The following is a 20,737-nucleotide window of genomic DNA, read 5'->3' on the forward strand; positions in this document are numbered from 1 at the left end:
ACGGCACTGGATCATCCGCATATCAAACACTATCGGGAATATCAGTCGCCGCAGCTGGTTCACCTACTTTCAATATCTATATTTCGTTTTACGACACGATGTCGATTAGCTCAACCACGCGCGAACGGATTTTTCACCGATTGACACGTTCACGTGATCTATCGAGATCAAGTAACAATCTGCTCGTGATCTTGATACCCCGCGTCATTGACTCGAATCTGGCATAACGTTTATTGAAAATGGGTATCGTAATCGTAATCCATTAATTTCTTGTTTCGTTGACAGGCGATTGTGGCGTGTCGTAAATTTTCTCTGGCATCGAAATCAATGAGAAACGCGTCGAGCATTGTATGGTAATTGGACGGCGTAAAACCGCTCGAAATGAAATTAGGGATCATAACACGCGTCCATGTTTTTTGTTCGAAAGGATACGTCGAACGATGACGGATACGAAATGAAAATGTAATAAAAATGGATGAAAGGATATATATACGTGTTTAAGTTCAAGGTCTTGATGGTCTTCGGGTACCAATGATCGTAAAACTCGCGGTCTCCTTGTTCGTAACGAGTAACGTCGCCCTTGTTAAGCGTGTCTCGAATGCACGGACGGATAAGTGTTAACATCGCCGGTATACTTTCGTAAAATAACGATCATTGCTCGCCACCTTATGACGACCGGAATCGAGTCCCCCAACCAGTTTTCGAGATAGTTATCGATTCTATACGCGCGATCGTTTGAGGGACGTTAACCAGGCATTGCAATCGAGTTTCCCAGTATCCTGGATACAAATTGAATCGTTGGAAAAATCAAATCGAAATCATTCCGCGAGCTATTCGGTCCTATCGACACGTCTCTATCTTAGTGTCTTCATCCGGGAGTTACGGAATGTGCAATCGGTGTTAAACGGTCTAAAGCGTTTGATAGCTTTAAAACTGGTCGGCGCGATAAAGTAGAGTTTAGAATTATGTTGCGAGCGTCGAGTATGTTAGCATTAACCTCTTTAATAGCGAATGATAATGGTGTCACTACATGTGTTCGAGATATCGAAAATGATAGATCAGAAAAACATGTCGTAATGTTTATTAGAGCTGAGCGTAATCTATTTCGTTTTAATTAATAAAAATTTCGTTTTTCGTTAATAACTCGTAGCATTGGCTTCTAGACTCTCTACATTATAGAACGTACAAATTGTTATATTTTCCTTATCTTGCTGCTTACGCTCGTTGACTCTATAAATTGCAGGAAGTAAATTAGTATATTTAGCATTAGTGCCGTTTCCTTTGCTTTCGATTTGAATAAATGTAAACTTACTTCGGAAAATATATTCGGATATGAATTCTGAACGGAATACCTTATATTTCCTTTCGCAGCCTACACTTCGCTTTCTTCTCATTCATTTCACCTACTAATCCGACTAACCATGAATCGACTCGACTATCTTATCTCCCAGCTTTATTTCACTACTATCGCATGAATGATACCACTTTTAGTTTACCTGCATCCGCATGATTTTCTGATACGATAATAAATTGTCTTGGTCACGCTTGCGGCCAGTAAGATTCGCGTTTTAACACAACGCAATGAAATGTCCAACGATAGACAGCTCGATGATATTGTCCATTTAACGATCCCTAAAATTCGTTTCCGTTTAACGATCGATACCGCGGTCGAAGCTCGCGGGTACACCCTGACGCGTGACCGCAACATTGAAACCGCAGGTATTTTCGTGCGAGACTTAACCCGAGTTATGACGTCCATGTGCACTTTAATTCTCTCGAATGTAGGCGGGCCTGGCGCGCCGGTTCGATACCACCAGATGGCTAGGCTAGGCCGTGGCGATCTTCCGGTTGTACGCGTACGCGTTTCTAATTTGCACAATCAGTTATCCAACAATTCACGGCAAGTGTTTTAATGTCGGTGATCCGTAATCATATTGTGCCAGACACTTCCTCGTCGACTCGAAGCGGCAAGGTTATTGCAGATGAAATAAACGGACCGCGATAACGTTATACGACGCGACAGCGTATGCAAGCTGAAGATCGTGAAACTAGATTGAGCCATAGGTCTTCGCGTAGACCTTGCAATATATTTTAACTAGCACCGTATATCACTCGAGGCGTTTATCGAAAGTCTTTTTAGTCCCCTCTTCGTACCGTCGTAAAATTGCGATCGCGTTTTAAACCCGCGCGTAAACCTTCCTAGGATTACTCCTCCTAGTACCACTTTCATTCGCGTATACGCGAATCGAATTAATACGGGTATTATTAAAATTCATAGCAATTATTTGCGTACACGATTTTCGATATTTACCGGTGGTAGAGCTAAGAAACGGATCGAGACGCGATCGTGTCGAGAAGTACAAAGAACAGACTAAAGCATCAGAATTTTCGTATCTACGCTCGATCCTTCGGTAGCTGATCACAGTCATTCCAAGTCTGATTGCACGTATAACTGCAGCTGCCCGTCGTGTACGGGTGAAACGCGAAGCATCTCGATAATAGAGGCTCGATGCAGGATGTATCTGCATGCGTCCCATACCGGTATTTTAAGATCGCTATACGATCGGGTGGGGCCCTCTTGGCATTCCGATATCGTCTTATCGTCGGACGGTGATTACTCCGTGACTGAGGCAAGATTAACGATGGAGACATTTCCCGGTATCTAGGATTGATTTAAGAGAGGACACGGATTCGGATAGCGCGACGCGTACGCGTGCATACATTTAAAATCGCGCGACGAATTCTTTTTACGTTCCATAAGGAATAACAATACGGTACAACACAATCTGTCGTGCATAAAAGTCACACGAGCGTACAAAGAATTTTTTTAGAAAACCTTTCTGTTAAGTCTGAGATCGATAGGGAACGTTTCTGTTAGCGATAGTGGTGTTATCAGTAACAGATCAATTGGTATAGACATACATCAGGGGTTTTTAATTTCTTTATAGACTTAATGGATATCAGTAGCGATAAATATAATACAATTGCAGTGGCGGTTATAAATTTCAATGGCACGAATTACGTTTCACTGCGACCAGCTTAAATGGAACTCGTCTATCTAAGAGTATTGATTTATCATATTAAACGAGCGAAATGGTGTTCCATTAATTTTGCCTATCCTCACCAATGACAGAAAGCTAGATTCCCTGTAAAAAAAAAGACCGCACCGAAACAAGTTAGAAGTGTCAGGTACATTTATTTTTCGCTTACTCCACGTCTGAATCTGGTTTAAAGCATCATTAATTAACGATGACGCAACGTGACCCGTTCACACATCGCTTCCGGATTTCAGGCTGACTCATATGCGACCGTATATAAACGTGCCACTCCGTATCAAGCAAATATACTATCGGAACGAGTTCTTGAACTTCCGAAAGATGCGTCAAATTAATCATTCGAAAACGTTAGCGTTATTTAATTTTTAAATTTCCAATACAATTTTCTATAACTACCGATACACCTCGCGTACCGTGCGATATTATACCTGTGTATCTCACAACAAATTTAGTTGATAGTTTAATTTATATTTCCGGCGGATGTACACGTCAGTACATAGTTGAAGTTCCAATATCGGATTTCTGCCTCAAGTACAAATCGTAAATCGTGCTCAAACAAAGAGGAGCTATCGACGACGGTGAAGATTGCATTACGTGTACGTATTACCTTTACGCGGTACGTTATCGTCCACGGTTCTCCGGTTTATTATTGCGGTTAGGCTCACCCTGCTTCCGCGGCCCTGCAAGCATCGCGAACGCTTGCGTTATTGTAGCATCCGCATTATTGGCACGTAAATGCACGCTACACGCCGCCCACGCGACCAGGAAACGATCGTTCGTTCGGCTCCGCGCTCCATTCCGCATTGTTTATCAATTATTATAACGTACACGCCCGCTCCTGTCATATAGGTAGAGGATACGGCCGGATTATGGCAGCAGGTTAAGAACGCTCGTAGACCCGATGCGGGCTTATCTTCCGGAAGATTGGGATGGCTATCTACTACCACCTTCTGTTCCGTGCTACGTACCATCGATCATTGTACTTTTGATCGAAGATTTGTTGTACTGTTAGAACTATTCGTGGCTTACCTTTTCTAGATAAATGGCGATTGAAATGCAAAGTATATAATAGAGGAAGCTACGAACTTCCAGAGCGGTTACGTTTTTCTGCGCTCCGTTCAATATCGATTTTCACGCGAAGGAAGGATGAGTTATTTCTTTCATACCCCTCGAGACTTATTTTCTTCTCGAGATCGAAGCGCGAACGCGAAACAATTTGATGCGAAATTAATTTTGATCGCGTAACTACGATAATTAAAGATTTCATAATCGTTACGTGTCACGATTACGTACGGTAACTCGATCCATCGTTGCAGTAGGAAGGGGATCGAGGCGCAGTTCCGTCGTGATTTTAATACCCAATGTTTTGTCCCGCGAATTCAACGGCGCCGCTCCAGGTATTATGAACCGACGGTCCGCAAACGTGGCGCCCACGTGGCGTCCGTAGATCGCGATGAAATATTCATTTCGCTGCTTGTTCGACCGTGCTCGCGCTAACAAGGCGCTCGTTAAGCTATCGTCACCACGGGCAGGAATTCTGGCGGGTGTATCGTGATTAGAGCTCTTACTCTTCCAAGCATTCACGGCATTCGGATATTCTAATAATATTCGCGGGGCTTTAGTTAACGTCTTAATTGCGAACACGTGAAAACCCCGGTCCACCTCGATATTAAAGTGCCATCGAACCTCTTCCTTGCCTCCTTTTTCCTTCTCTCTTCCCTTCTTTTTGCTCAAATAAATTGGCCGGCAACTCGGAACGATCTATCGACACGCTTTTATGATTCTAAATCGTTCGAGATGAGATTCTACGGTTAGAATTCTATTCGCGTTCGCAACTCGCGGACTCTGGATTCCTCGGCGTAGGGTCAACCAGAATAACGGGGCTCCTCTAAAACCAATCGTATTCCACTGCAAGGCATAAATAGTTTAGAGATAGTTTCAGCGGTGCGCGTTCTATTGATTCTGTTGGAATTTTCGTGCAATGGCCGGAGACGACTCGGGGACGGCGTACGTCAGCAGCAGGGAAACGGAATGCATCGTAAATACAAGTACAACGGTCACTAGTCCGGAATTAATTACGCGGCTAGCTCTATTGTGATGGATAACCAAGAGAATACATCTTCCCGGCGAAAGTCTACCATTTGCATTCAGCCCCGACAATGTACTCCGTCGTTCGTTGAAAGTAGTTTGGCGCGCGTTCATTTACGAGCTTCTTAACCGCAATGGACATTCGTCTTGCGCGGCCGACTCGGTCCGAGAGGGCAACGCGCTGTTTCGTTATTGATTTCTTTGCGAGAGATACGCCGGTCGTACATTCGTTTCCGCCCCGACAGACGATCCCGTTCTATAGGTAGAACGTGTGTCATCCCTTCGAAACTTTCCCGCGAATATATAGCCGCAGACAATTTCGCTCGCTTTTTTGCATACGTTAAATCCCGTACTATTATAAGCGGGGTCCGGCAGGCATTTGAAAACACATAGGCTGTCAGATCTTCCGGAGTGTTCGTGTTATTTCAGATCCACTTAGGCCGCGGGGAATAGTACGACCATTAGCTTTTGCTTTCAACGACTTCATCCAAATTGTCCGTAGAACTGGCGAATTCGAGTGGGTCGTTAAATATCGCGGGATGCCGCGTGTGTCGTGCCCGGGCCCTATCTAACCGCCCGGCCAGTCACGGTGGACGACACACGTGCTAGCGGACGAGACGCCTGGCTGAAAAGAAATCCGGAAAAATCTATTACAAGCGGTCTCGTCGCGCGTATGTACCTATTTAGGTACCAGTAGATCTAAAAGGCGGGCCGCGAAAAAGCGGCGTTCGCGCATCGTGCACGGATGGACACCGGCCGTAAATTCACGCGGACAAGCAAGTCGGACGTTAACGCAAGGTTTACCGTCAACGCCGTGAAATATTCCCGGTAAGTTGCCGGATAATTTACGCCAGTAACCGCGGGAATAACGCGCGCGCGCTTCGACTACGACACACCGGTGTCCCTTCGAGGAGTATCTAGGACCGGCGCAGCCGCTGTAAATAACCTTTTATCGACGTCACGCCCTCGCACGCAACGCTAGCCGAGCATCATTTTTCCGTCCCTCCCTTTTTCATTTTCTCGCGACCCGTTTTAACGAGTCGCGCGTCTCCCCGTCTCTCCAGCGCCGAGGGTGCCGCGGCGCTTTTCGTTCCGCGACCACCGTGCGAACACGCGCCCTTCCGGTACCACGCCGCGTTTCGGTTTCCGGCCGAGCCGAGAAATCGCTCGCGCGCTTGCCACTTTCCGTTTCCCGTGTTTTCGCGCCACGACGACGCTACTCGAGAAGGGAACAGGTTGTGCAAAGGGGCACTGCTGTAAAGCTGTGCGTTCCTTTCAATGAATCATTCGCGTTTGAATTACAGATCAAGCTCACGTTCGCGAGCAACGGGACGTGTTCAACGGCTAATGGAAAGATGTACGCGCATCTTATCGATATTAAATTTCCAAATTTTTCTGCTCTTCTCTGAATTTTTCACTCCACTGGATCTCGATTTCATTCGGTACGGTTTATGAGCGTTTCCTTTAAGAGGAAGAAGAACCAGTTACCGCGTGATGCGTGTACGTAACGGGGCAACGGAACGTTTAGCCCGACGAGAAAAGAATAATTGGTAGGCGAAAATGATTCGATGCTTTGTTTTCGTCAGGCTAGAAACGGTCTGAACTACGGAATTGCATATTGTGTTTACTCGAGCGACTTTTTTCCTGTCGGTGGAGCACGGTACACTCGCGCAACGGGAGAAGGCTCTATTACGTCGATGCTGAAAATAAAGAATACACCGCCTTTCACTCTTTACCCGCCAGCGCACGTATGGTCCTGACAGATATCCGTAGTCCATACGGACCGTTTCCATAAAGTTTCCTTCGGTTTCGAAGCATCTATTAGACTCCGTTGCGTTCTCTCACCGCGTCGATCATCGTTCTCTCGAGAGGGAAGAATTTTTTCCGCTCGCGAATAACGCGTATCGAGGCGAAACACAAACCACTGAACGCCAAGTGGCTCGAAAGGGTGATTATACTAATTATATCACTGCATACGCATTTTCGACGGAATTACAGAGGCGTTATCTACGTATCCGAGTTTCTCCTATTGTAACGCGCGCGTACGCGTCCGACATACCGTCAGGAGAAATCTCCGCGCTTGCCTAACGCGCTTCCAAAGCCTAGCTCCGCGAATTAAGAGTCTAATGACGCGTAATATTGCCACGAGAAATCTAATTTGTAACGCGTCGCTGGCAAATGTCGGTAATAAACATCGTGGTTCACGTGTACTCGATGCGTGTACCGATCGGCAATTAACGCACGCAAGGCGTTTTCCATCGTAATCGACCGATGACATAACAATCGAGAAACGCTCGGAACTATTATAATCCTTATAATCCATGCGTGGTTTATGCAACCGCGGATGGAATTTCTCGGGGGATTACGTCGAGCGTTTAGCACGCGTGTCCGCGCGGAGCTGAAAGTTTTTCTCACGTTTCGTTCAGCCGCGATACGTTCGCCGGAGAACGTTCCGGTACTCTCCGACGATGTATTATGCTCGCTCCGAAACATCACTCGGTGAATTCCTCTCCCGGTTCGCCGATGGTCTTCCTGAAAGAGCAGAAAGACGTGCTCCGCCCAACGCCCTCGTCTCACTTCCTTGTCAGAAGTCTGACCTCCCGGCGTATAACCAATAAGCTTAGAAAAATGACGAAACTACCGTTTTCGTTGCGGTACGCCCCACGGCTGGCAGAGTTGTAAGGTGCATACGCTTTATGCCGCGTCCAACGGTGCGCTATGATGGATTCTAATGCTTCCCGCATTTCGAGAAAGCGGAGGATAAATGATACCCTACTTCGACGTAGCGAGTGGTGTTTCCGTGAACCAGGGGAAAGCTGGTTTCGACTTCGGAGCTTCCTTCCTCACGGCTAGCTTGTTTGTACGAAATATCCTGCGTTACTCTTCTCTTTTTCGTTCGATCTCAGTCGCTGATTATCCGACAATGTAATCACGTGTTTTCCATCCACCGTGCTTTTTATATCATCTCGATGAGTATCTCTTACATTATACTTTCTTGAAGCTATCGTATGTTATGGGTGCACAAAGTTATACTTACCAACTTTCTCGGTAGGATTCTAAATGAACTTTCCAAACGTAGGATACTTGAAGCCTGTGCTTTGTTTATCAGCTCTTGTAATATCGGGGTTTACTTCGTTTTATGTTTTTTCTTCAATTCAGCGTGGTTTTTTGGACACCACTTTCAGTTAGAAACGATTTTATATCGATATTATAGGAAACAGTGCAAGTTATGCGACTTCTTGTGGATTTCAATCCGCCGTTTCTTTAGTCCTCCTTTCTAGCGTGTCGCTTTATCTTGATTTAGTAATAGTTTAATAATACTGTAAGGCCGTTCGTCACGGACTTCCAGTGAAAACTGACACGATTTCTAGATTATCCGTACGATGAGAAAAAAAGAACAATGTCGAGCAATGGTTATCATTTAGATAATGACCGTGCACGGCGAAGACAAATTCCTTTCTATGACAGAAACCTGACGGTCGTAGGTGTAAAAGGAAGTCTCTGTTTGTACATAGAGATAGTCGTTTCCTGATCCCGCTATTGACAATTCTCGGCACGTAGGTTCTACAAAAATAGGATTCTTAGGAAGTGTCAAATACGTACTAGGATGATTCAAGCCTTTCAGAAGAATTCAAACGTTACCAATTTAATTAGTTGAGTCACTGTAGATAATCAATTACGAATCACGGTTACCTCTTTAACGGCGATATTTCTATCTTTACACCCGGTTCTATTTATCTTACGCATAGAAGAAATAGTATCCATTTAAGACCTTTACGGGACAGCAACTTTCACCGTATACATGGGCAGATCGCAAAATAAATGATCTCCCGCGAGCCCCATTCACAACTTTTATCGATCTATTTTTGAATTCTACTTTTTACTCGGGAACGCGTTTCGCTTTTCCAACAAACCAAACGACTTCCACGATTACTTTACATAAAAACCAGCAACGGTACAATCCGGCAGGATTGGCTCGCTTGGTTGAATTAAATTACGCGATTAAATATTATTTGTCAGCTGGTGGAATCTCGATAATGAAATCTCGGGTACTATAATGGGAAGCGCCGACCCGGAAGTATCTCGATCCACGGCACGCTGCCGGGTTTAGCGGTGGTCCAAGGATCGATAACGCGGCCGATCTGCCGATCGATCGTGTACCCGCGAACGATTCATCATTCCCCAGAGATATACGTCGGAATGCACGTAGGTTTCTCGTACGTTATATTATTTCGTGGCGTGCGCCTTTACGTAAGCTCTACCCTCGTCCCCCCCGTGCCTCGATAAAAACCGTTCGTCGTGATAAATATAATTATATTGCGTTACCCCCGACACTCCGTTATAGGTGATGTTGTTCGACGATAAAATCGCGGAATTATCACGGTGCCTAGCCGCGAGCATTGCGATTGCCAATTGCAATAATACGCCCGTACTTGCTTCTTGTACCATTTCCCCGTGTATGCACTTCACACTCAGGGGGGGACCGCGCACAGAGGAGTGCAGTAGATCGTGGCAACAAGAATGCGGCGTTGGATTTGCCATTCAGATTTGTTTGCGTTTAATGGGAACCGAATAGTCGCTCTCGGATAGTGTGTTTTACGTTCGTAACTGTTGATTGCTCGAAGCCAGACGCGCGGCTGTGTGCGAATACTAATTCGCTTTTTTGCGTCTACGCGCACGACGTTACGTAAGTTTCCAAGATTTCGCGTATCACGGGTTGCCCGGAGATAGTCGAAACCCGTGACGTTTTCACTTTCGTCGACATCTTTTAATGCACGGATATAAATAACGATGATAGCGATGCCTCGGTGTACCTACGTCTGGTTAATTAAGTTCGCTTCCTTTTTTTTTTCGGAGGCAATTAAAATCATTCTGTTAATTAAGATATGATCGCGGTAGGAGGACTGAGAACGTTCGTATTACGTAAATGGTTATGCTTATCCATATTTATCTATCCGCGATTTTTTGCGCCTCGATGGAGGCTGGCTCGCAGCAGAGGGATAGCGTGTTTGCTTAAAATTACTATGATGGCCACAACTAGGTAATAACAATAATTTCTGCCGCGCAGGAGTAGTCCAGTTATTACCCGGATAGTTGTAAAATATCGATAAGGCGGTGGTAAAATTATGTCCACGCGTAAAGAAATCTCTTCTCTCTTTTCGAAAACCGAACGTTCCGTTCTCGCTCATTAGCGAGAGGAAATTAAACTTTTGAGGTTGTATCACGGGTTTTTGCAACATCGCAACTTTCTATCCGCCTCGAGCTATATTTCTAGATGAAATAGGTAAAAGTATATGCAACGTGTAACGACCGTGGGGGGAAAAAAAGCTTCGCACTCCGCTGGCCAATTAATTATTTTGCACATGTGCCGTGCTCGCAATTAGTATGCTCTCTAACTTTTCCATTTCGAAGTTACATCAAATTCGTTGTCAGCTTGTGTAACCGTCAGTGTAACGACGTAGCGAAAAAGAACCGTTGTATTCGTCTCAACTACTTTGCTCCCGTGTTAAATAAATGAACTTTATAGCTGGCCGCTACTAGTTTTTCCGCTTGCTGCATTTTTCGCGGTAGTACCGTTCGACGTGTCTTTTAGAAACCAGGCTTTCACAGATCTGAAAGCACGTGAAAAGGGCACGTGCTTCAGGCTCGATGCATAAAACGAAGCCAGTGTCACGCTCGACTTGTAGGTACACCGTTGCCCCAGAATGTCTGTCGTTCCAATGCTCTATAAGAACGGTTGGCCTTTGCATTTAGGTATCCGTGCTGCACACCGAATCCGGACAAATTCGATAAAATCTCGACCGCGATCGCAGCGAGAGATTATGCTTTACGTTTCAATTATTAAAATTTTCACTTTCTTTCACTGGCAGAACTTTTTGCCAGACTCGAAAGAAAACGTGGAGATACCAATAATTTGATAACGATAACGTTTCCTACGCTACCCTTTGTTTAGCGTAACTTCAACGTGGCATTATACAATCCCTGCGCTCTTATCGGTGCATTGTTTCGGATTACGCAATTGTTACAACTTTGTACGCGCGTTCTGGACCAGACACTTGGCATGTATAATCTTTGGAAACAGGAGTCTATTATTTTCGTGGCTCGAGTAAAAATTGAAACGACATAAGAGGCCCAGGCCCGCGCGACAAGGTAGAAACGCGCGGCGCGTTGCACAAGTTCTATCCGCGGCCGGATCGTGGCAATAATAATCGATCGGCTCGACAATGGAGAAAGTTGGGCGGGTGCGGGTGAAGGAATCACGAGAAGCTGGGCTTCAACGGAATAACCGTAGCCTTACTATTAGTTTCCGGTTCTTGGCCCATCGGTATTCCACGTATTTCTTCGAGTCCTCGCGTATCTCGTGTCGAATGTTGCGTGAAACTGCTTCCCCGTGTTCGTACCTCTTCCACCGCGAGGCGAACGCATTGTACAAGACTCGCGAACGCTTCGAGCTTATTAATGAATCAATTAAACATTTTTACACTTTACATTCTCGAACGTAAAATGTTACACCGCGTGAGAAGATTGTTTGCGCGCTTCGCGTAACGCGAGATAAAGGCATAGAGGATATTTTCGATAAGGATGGTTAACGATATTGCGTACGTGGAATGAAGTTTGTGTTAACCAGTCGCGGAAAAATGTTTCTCTGCGCGTTTAGAAATTTTCGTTCGAATGTGAAGCGTTTATGAGTCGCAAAACTTGCCTCGACACTCTCTTTCCCATTCTAGACGGTGGTATTTGAATGAAAACAATTCTCTTTTCATAGTTGCACCAATTACCACAGCAGAATTTCGCAATTTCTTTTTCTTTTCGCAAGGACGTTGCGCATGCTTTTGTATCGTAACAAGAAAATGCGGGTGTTGCAAAGTTTTCCTCGGTTATTACAAAGTCGCAGCGACCAACCTGATAACAAAGTGCTTGTTACGTCAACGACGTAAAATTACCGACTGATTCTTAACAGTCATATATATATATATAATATATACCTACATACCGAAATAATGATAATTCACGAGGATGCACTAACACTTGAGAAACGATCGCGATTATAATTGTGGGATTCGTAAAAAGGCTGCAATTTATTCTAATTGAAAAGACCTAGGCATTGTTTATGTTTTGATCGTAGCCGTTCAGAACGCGTAGATCTTGGATACGATCTGATTCACATTACTTTCTTGTCGTTATTGTGTACCGCACAATGCTTGCCAGATAAACACCCAGCAAATTATGCCTATTCATTTACACTGGTTAAAAGTTAGTAACTTCAACAGACCGACAGTCGGTCCGTGGTCGAAAGCGAAGTGTCGTTGATAACGGTGCGTGTTTTTAACTACTTCGAAAGAAAAGAATTACGCTGGAAACCGAGTTGCATTGTCCGCAAAAAGTTTCCGCGATTCGTTGACGAATGTGCACGCGATATTTACATCAAGATTGTACGCAGGTATTCCGTTGCTACGGGTGTACACGTTCCGCAGGAAGTGTCGACATGATTGTGACCCGGTTATACGTTCGAGAGTCGAGAAATCGCACGGGCGGATCGTAAATCTGCTCGCAGGAAATTGCATGCACCGTTGTTGTTCTTGTAGAATCTCTTACGCGCAGTTAGATATCGTATGGAACTGAATATTATCTTTTTAACGACCGAGCGGAGAGGAGTGTAGCAAATTTTCGGATCAAATTGAAGATTCGTCGCGAAGGGTCGCGGAATTTGCATGAACACAAATTTTCTATGCTAATTTCGCTGGTGTAGATCTACTTCCTTATGGTTCGGTAAAACCGAATAGGACTTCCGTGACCGAGTAAAAGTATAGCTCGGAGAATATTCAAAAGGCAATTAAGTGCACCCGTCACTCTTCATTGCGAACGCTATCGGGCTAACGATCGCTCCCTGCGCCGTGTGTTTCGCAGGAACGAGAAAAACGGAAAATCCATCTGCATCGTACGTCGACAATCGTAACAGCACAATTAACGCTGTTGCATGATTTCTAGTACTTTGTTACGGACAGTGAACCGTAATTAGTGCGGAAGTTTATCAATACGAACGAGTTCTCGTGGCTTCCTAGAGACACGATCCTCGATTCTTTTTTTTACGCGTTCGATGAATGTATTGTACTTGAGACAGGCAGGGTAATAAGTGTAGGTAGCGACATTTCGAATGAATCACCAAATTCCAAGTAAAATATGATCGATATCAGAGTTTATAAGTTCTGTCTTGTATCGATAAGGTGTTTTTAAAAAGAGTAGATAGAAAGTGAAATGATTCCAACAATGACCGCAAAATATTGGGCATGGAGCATTAAGGTGAAAGGCATCGTTAGTTTTGTAAAAGGAATCCTGAAAAGTGAATGTTGATTGAGGCAACAGATCAGAGTTGGTGAGACCAAAGTTGGCGACAAGATGACAGTGATATGGTATTCGTTCTCAGCTGCTAATGAGTTTAAAGCATGCGTCTAGAGCACATTTCTCCTTGTGCTCGTGTACCTTCATCATCTTGAGCCTGAGTTATTTGACAACATGTATTTTTAGTCTTTTGCTGTAATTAAGCGGATGTCTTTTTATATCCACGAAATGGTCACGCGTTCGAACTCGAATGCGAAAATGCTTTCTATTATTAAATAATCGTCTACTATCTGTATTTTTAGTATACGTTACATCGTGGAAAGAAACCTTTCGCGGTATCATCTAAAATTAAATAAAAACGCCGTTTAGAACGAGTGAAATATCGTTTTGGACGAGTTACGGATTTCTTTTGGCTCGACCGGCAATTATGCGCGTTTAGAAAGTCAGATCGCCGTACTGAAATAGTTATTTACGAGACAGCTGCGAATTGTTTCTTTTATTCTGTCTCGACGGCACGTGATTATTACGAATTCGCGAGATGAGGCGCGGCGACGCGATGATTATCAAATTAGAGGAAAGTTAAGAAAGTTAATCTACTATTCGGTCGATATAACGCTGACAACACCAGCTTCACTTTCATTCCGTTACGAGCGTGTTATGACAAGTTCGGCCACTCGTTTCGACTTGCTTCACGAGTCACGAATTACCGAACTAGAACCGTGAATTTTAAGTCGCCGGAATCATGTAATCGACCGCTAACGAAAGAAACGGCTACGCTGTAAACTCGTTGAAGCTTCGAAGGAAGCGCGGAGAATTAGATCGTTCGGTCTAATTAAAGAATGGCGTGTGTATTAAAATAAAAAAAGTCAATTAAACACTATTCCCGGCATAAATGTATGTAATCTGATATCTTGTTCTAATCAGCAACTTTTACCATTTTTTTAATAACACGACCAAAAATATACAACCATATTTCAATACGTTTGGAAATACTCTGGACGACGTTCACGATGACACGACATTAAGCCCTGTCGTTTACCATCAAATCTTCTTTCAATTAACTGGAAGCCATTTCACACCAGTTACAAGTATTTACCCGTTCCCTTCACTTGCTAACTGATAGCCATGCGAAAAGCAACGAAAGCGTTTTCGACGGCGTTGCACGGAACACGCGTACCGCGCAAATTAAACCTAACTATGCAGTCACGAGTTAGGTTTGCGGCTGTGAAGACTCGTGGAATGTAGACCTCCCTGGTTGACGTCACACAACCGTGCAGACATCTGTCTTACAACTATTGCTCCCTATTTAATGCATAATCTATCGCGTAAACCATTTCTGGCGATCGCCAAATTGACGCTCCATCTTCGATACATTAAAAACGATAGGTCATTGGAATCAATAAGCATCGAGAGAGAGAGAGAGAGAGAGAGAGAGAGAGAGAGAGAGAGAGAGAGAGAGAGAGAGAGAGAGAGAGAGAGAGAGAGAGAGAGAGAGAGAGAGAGAGAGAGAGAGTGGCTTGCGATTCGTTCGACAAGTGATTAATCAGGCATACGCAATGGCGCAAACATTCCTCGTTGAACAGTCCCACTTTTCTAATCTTTCTACCGACACGCTGCCCACGTACAATTTGCATTTTGACTATTCTGCTGGCTCCCACTCGAATTGCACCAGGCAAACGTACCCACTTTGTGTCATACTTAAACCTCCCTTCTAAGGCTATCTAAATTGTATCGTCAATCTGTAGAACCAGCCTGATCGATTATCGTTTAATTTGCCGCTGGTTCCGCGTAAAAGTTCTTTATCGGTCCGGGTTTCCGGGTCATTTCTCGCCGATGAGGGACGACGGTCGATAAGGATCGTGAAAATCGAGCGAGGGAAAAATGGAAATAAGACAAGGAGTATCTCGGGAGGCAGACAGGCCGGTTCCGTGAGACGCCACGGGGCTACCGTGTCTTCTGTTCCTCCGGTTCCGTGCAATTATAAATAGAATCGTCGCGACTGCATGGAACCATAAATTGTCGCTTTGTGATTTAACGCCGCGCGTTACGCATTTATCGGCAAAACGATCTACCCGTCCCGCTGCATACGTGTATATGTAGCCGTCATAGATCGCGATCGAGAGCTCCTGGCGTGAGGTTCATGGCTAGGGTTGCAACGCGCGTTGCAATTAGGATAAATCGACGCGACCGTCGTCGACTGCACCGTATCTACGTCCAACGATTCGGTCGTTCGTACTGTGTTTACCTTTGTTCCAATACCAAATTACTTGATTTTAATCGAAATGTTTTGCTACCAACTTTTATCATCATCCTGATCACTCTACGTATTTTTCTTCAAAGTTAAAGTGAAAAAGTTCCGTCCTCGATATCGCTCGCGTTCGCGTCTGGGATTCGTTGCCTCGACGATGACCCATCGGTTCTCGAAGCACGATCATTCGACATCGCGTTGGATAAAAGATTCGGTCGCTGATACTCGCCGCGTCTACAAGACGCTAACGCCACTGACAGCGGACACTTTTTGTCCAGCCGCTTCTCTATGTCGACGTATAAATCCCGCGAGGCTTTTGTTTTACTCCTGCCCTTCCTGGTGTCTGTCGCGTCGCTTTTGATACGTTCACATCTCGCTGGCTCTCCGCAGCCCTCTCTCGCGTACGCTCACGTCCAGCCGAACTGCTATGCCTCGATAGTTTGTATCAATGACAGTCGTTAGCGTCGCCGTCCACCTCCCAGAAAGATTTATTGGCACCGTGTCCGGCCCATACTTATTTGTCTGGGTCAGACTACCGATAATCCCCGTACGGCGAGTGTCACTGGTTAACGGTACTTTTTAATTATGTCGATCGGAAGATCGAACGCGCGCTCTAATCCGACTGGGAACGAGAAAGCTGTCACTCGATAGTGCGCCGTTCGTCGAGAGACGCAATTTTATCTCGATTGATACGCGAACGTAATTACAGGCGATTTTTCGCGCTCTGCTAACGGGGTTATCGATAGACGTGAATATAGAGGGATCGACGGTTCGACGGCCGTCTCGATGGTCTTCTGTTGATCAACCTGATGTATTTTCTTATTGGAGGAAAGATAATGTATTTAAGGATCGTTCCAGTTCTCATGGAAAGACGAGGAATAAGAGATTGATAAACAGAACGCGCTAGCTAAGAGGAGTGGACAGTTCTGAATAACAGTGATTTTTCGGGTTCAATTATGATAAATTACACGCGTACGATTGTTCTGCTTATGCAGCCCCCTTCTCGTTTCTTCCCCCTTCGACGAACCGAACAAAGAAGTCGAGGAGGGAATCGTAGTCAGTGGGTGGCGTCTGTTCCGTGACGTCGACGTTTACGATGGATTCAGCCTTCGGCCCGGGGGATAATCATCAGGGTCGGTCTCGTACACAGAGCCATCAAGAGGTCGAAGGCAACTATGCAAATTGGTCCCCACGTCTTTCTTGTGTACCCCCTCGGTCCCAACGCTCGGCTCTTCGAGGTTTCCGATATCCTAGCGTAGAATTTCCCCTCCTTAGGCCCGCGAAAATTGGTCACCTCCAAGACAGGTAGCGATATTTACACGTTTCTCCGTATCATCCTTCTGCGAAGGCTAGTTGAAACATTGATGGATTACGTCGGTTCGTCGCCAATCTTGTAATCTCAGGGATTCGCTGAACTTTACTTTGGGACGGGTAACGCGACGATGGAACGCGTGGAGAATTGTTCGTTGTCGCTCTCGCGTTAGAAGAAACGGCGAAGAGAAATCTGAAGCTTGTGCTCTAACAGTTTGCATATAGTAATGCCAAACTCTTAGGTAATTGCAGCAGTCGCTCCGCGCTTATACACTCTTCCGGGGAATATGGTAAACTTAACGAAAGCAGTCATTGTTACACTGGCTACATAAAGTTGTAAACGCAAGTATATAACAATGATCGATAATGAATTCCACTTTCTCTTCGCCGTTCCATCACTTTCATCTATATTTTTTCTCATTACTTATTCCCCGTTTATTCTTTCAACCAAATGTACCGTAACGTATCTTTCTATTCGCTAATTATATCAAAGGATATATGTCGGACACGTTCAGATATAAATTCGCGCTGCGTGATCAATGGAAGCAAGCGTGGAGCAATTGGCGAACACTTAGGAGCGGCAATTTTTTCGGTGCAATCGTACGTTTTACAGTTACGGTAGACAGATGAACGCATGGGTGTGCTGGTGCATCGTAACACGGCATGCGAACCGACGGTATTCTCGATGCGCGGCCCCTCTATTTCCGTCCAGCAGTGGAATCCGCGTCGAATTCTATCATCCTCGTACTCGTCTTCCTCTCTTCTCCGCCGCCGGTCGCACAACATTCAGCCTTCCTATGGTCCTCTTGTATATTCATACGGGACGCGGGGGAGGGGCAGGCAGACAGATAGATCGCCGCATTTCATGATCAAGGGCCAAAGATCTCCGCGAGTCGTGTTCGCAGAAACAGTGGAGAACGCAATATAGGGTGGAACGTGGGTTTTATGATTGTCGAGTGATTTATCGGCCCTTTAAATATAGACGTCGAACTGGAAATACAGTTAGATGTCTGGGAATTTCGACAGACCTAGCCGATTCGATCCACGTCGAAAAGGTTGGTCCCTGGTTTTTCTGTCTTCCATCAAATTCTCCTAACTTTTCCTAAATTACAAATTATCTGTAACGGATATTCATTCGCGCGTGTATGGAGTACGTGTTACGATAATTAAAGTAAGAATATGTAAAAGCAGTCTGTGTTCAGAAGCGACTGCGCGGCACGTGAGTAGAGTCGGATCGGTGTCTACACGGACGTCAATTTACGTCTGGAGATAATCAAGGAAGAGAAATTTGCGACCGCGTATCTCGGTTGTTGAGCGAAAAAGCGAGGAAATAATCGTACGACCGTGCAAAATGGCTACTCGAGAGGAGGATCGGAAAAGTGAGAAGAGGTAAACAGCCACTTCATCGGCAACGGTGGCCAATTAGTTCGGCAGATGCGTTAAATCTGTCGTGTACCAGCCGTTAGCGAGATCTTCTTGCGTTCTGTTCACCAGTCGCCAATACAGAGGGGGTGAAACGCGCGGCGACTAAACAGCCGTGAGAGATAATCATGCGCCAACAGCATTACTAATACGAGGAAATGTAAGAATCTGACCGATTCCCTCTATATCTGTCCTCCCTCGCGTTCTTCATTTCGCGCGCTAAATCGACAATACAGAATCGAGGCTTCTTTTTAAAAGGGAACTGAAAAGAGAATGCCTGCCACCCTTAATACTTCCCGCACGAAAATTGAAATAGTACATAATTTGTGGAATTCGAGGAACGCAATTTCCAATGCGAACATCTCGAATAAATTTCCTCCAGATTTCCGTTTTAAATTATCCGAAGATGATGGCTGCCCAGAGGGAGCAACAAAAACGTGACATGACAAAGAGTCGAGCGGTTCAAGAACGACGTATAGAGCGCGTAAACGTATAAATATATTTAAGATCCTATAATTCCTGACCGCGGGACGAAGCGGCCCGTTGCAATTTATGCAACGCTGGCGAAAGAATAACGAAGGGTGGGCCGAGGGAGAGCGAGACAAGGGGGTGAACAACTGTTACCAGCGATAAAGGGTTTATCCTGCGCCTTTTCGCGGAACCTTGGTCCCTGACCCGCGCTCGAGATTTACGCAAGGTGCTGGACGCGTGTGTCGTGCCGTACTATTTCGAGGCCAATTTACGGATTCCGCGAGAAAAGTAGAGAGCGCCGGTCTGTCACCCTCTTCGCGGTAGACGGGTCCCATAAGCTCTGTCCGCCTTCCTGCCTCTCTCATCGGGCCGTACGCCCGTGGAAACGAGCAGAGCGGCGCGTTCTTCACTCGCGCGTGGCACGCGACTTTATGGAGACACACGGCGCCGTTTTCGCGCGTCGCGAAGCTGCCTGACACCGGATCAATTTTTCTCCGGTTAAAATTACATCTTGATCGTCGATTGGACGTATTCGTTTCGCGTGCCCTGGGCTGAACGATACTACTCTTGTCGCTGGTTCGAGTTCGCCTTGTCTCCATACCTCCGCGAGATGGTCAGCTTTTAATTTTTCATCCGCGCGCTCGCCACTCGTATTCGTTGCTATAACAACCGTGAAAAATGATTTTTATCTCGGCGATCGATCGGTTGATTAAAAGTTGCACGTCCGTCTGCTCTTAGACACTCGAGCCGTTAATGTTGTTCCACTGTTCATTATCGGGGCTATTCATTATTGATCGAGTTTCTAGATTCCGATTCTTTCGCGCGCTGAATGGGTGTTTTTAATTAGATCGTTTGTGTTCCGGGATGTACATAAAGGGAGAGATAATGGAAATACTCGCGGCAGGACAATAGGCGTAGAAGATAGCGTTATCTTGTAGCTCGTGGTGCTGGTTAATTTATTCCGTTACGAACTGCTTGGACATTGTACACGGCGTTGGTATCCCTTATGGAAGTGACGAATAACTCGTAATAATCTAGTGCTAAGGGATTAGCGCGAGGCTATTATCAAATAATTCGGCTGTCCCGTGAAAGCCGCCAGGTGTGGTTTATTAGCCATTCGTCGGATACCCGAGAAGCTTGCAATTGGTTACTGGCCTTTTGATGTCCACGGAATTCTTGCGATATCACAGGCAGGCGCGCGCGAGACCGTGCTTATTCCCTAAATAAATAACGTATTATGCCCGTGTGGATGTTGCCATACGATTTTCAGGGGTACAGTTAGCACCGGTGGATTATTTAATTGAGCGTACACTTTGTTCAATTTACGTCTGCGCAGCGTAACGCACGAGAGTTGCAATTTACATACGTTTACGGGTTAAGTAATCTCAAACATCGAAACAGCATTTGCATATTATCGTTAGTCTCGTATGAAACGCGCATTAAACACGTAAGCTTGGAGAACTTTGAATTGCGGCTGGAAAATGAAAAAAATTGATCGAGAGGACACTCTTTCGGACGGTTTCAGCCTAGTTTTCTTGTAAACACGTTTAAACTATTAAATTCCAAGCTATATTTACGTGTATGCGGAATAGCACGGTACAACTTGAAACGCGGCTTCACGTCACCGGTTGACTAATACTCCTACTCGTTATGTATAACTGACAGATAGTCTCTACCTAATCCGTCCTGAGGATTAGCCGAGAGTTATTGTTGAACTAATAATTTTGGCGCACCAGGAACTCCTGACAGCAGGTGCATTTTCGAGAATCTTGAGGCGAATTACAACACGTGTTCGCCACCA

The sequence above is a fragment of the Xylocopa sonorina genome, chromosome 5 (assembly GCF_050948175.1).
Source record: "Xylocopa sonorina isolate GNS202 chromosome 5, iyXylSono1_principal, whole genome shotgun sequence".
In the NCBI taxonomy this organism is placed as follows: domain Eukaryota; kingdom Metazoa; phylum Arthropoda; class Insecta; order Hymenoptera; family Apidae; genus Xylocopa; species Xylocopa sonorina.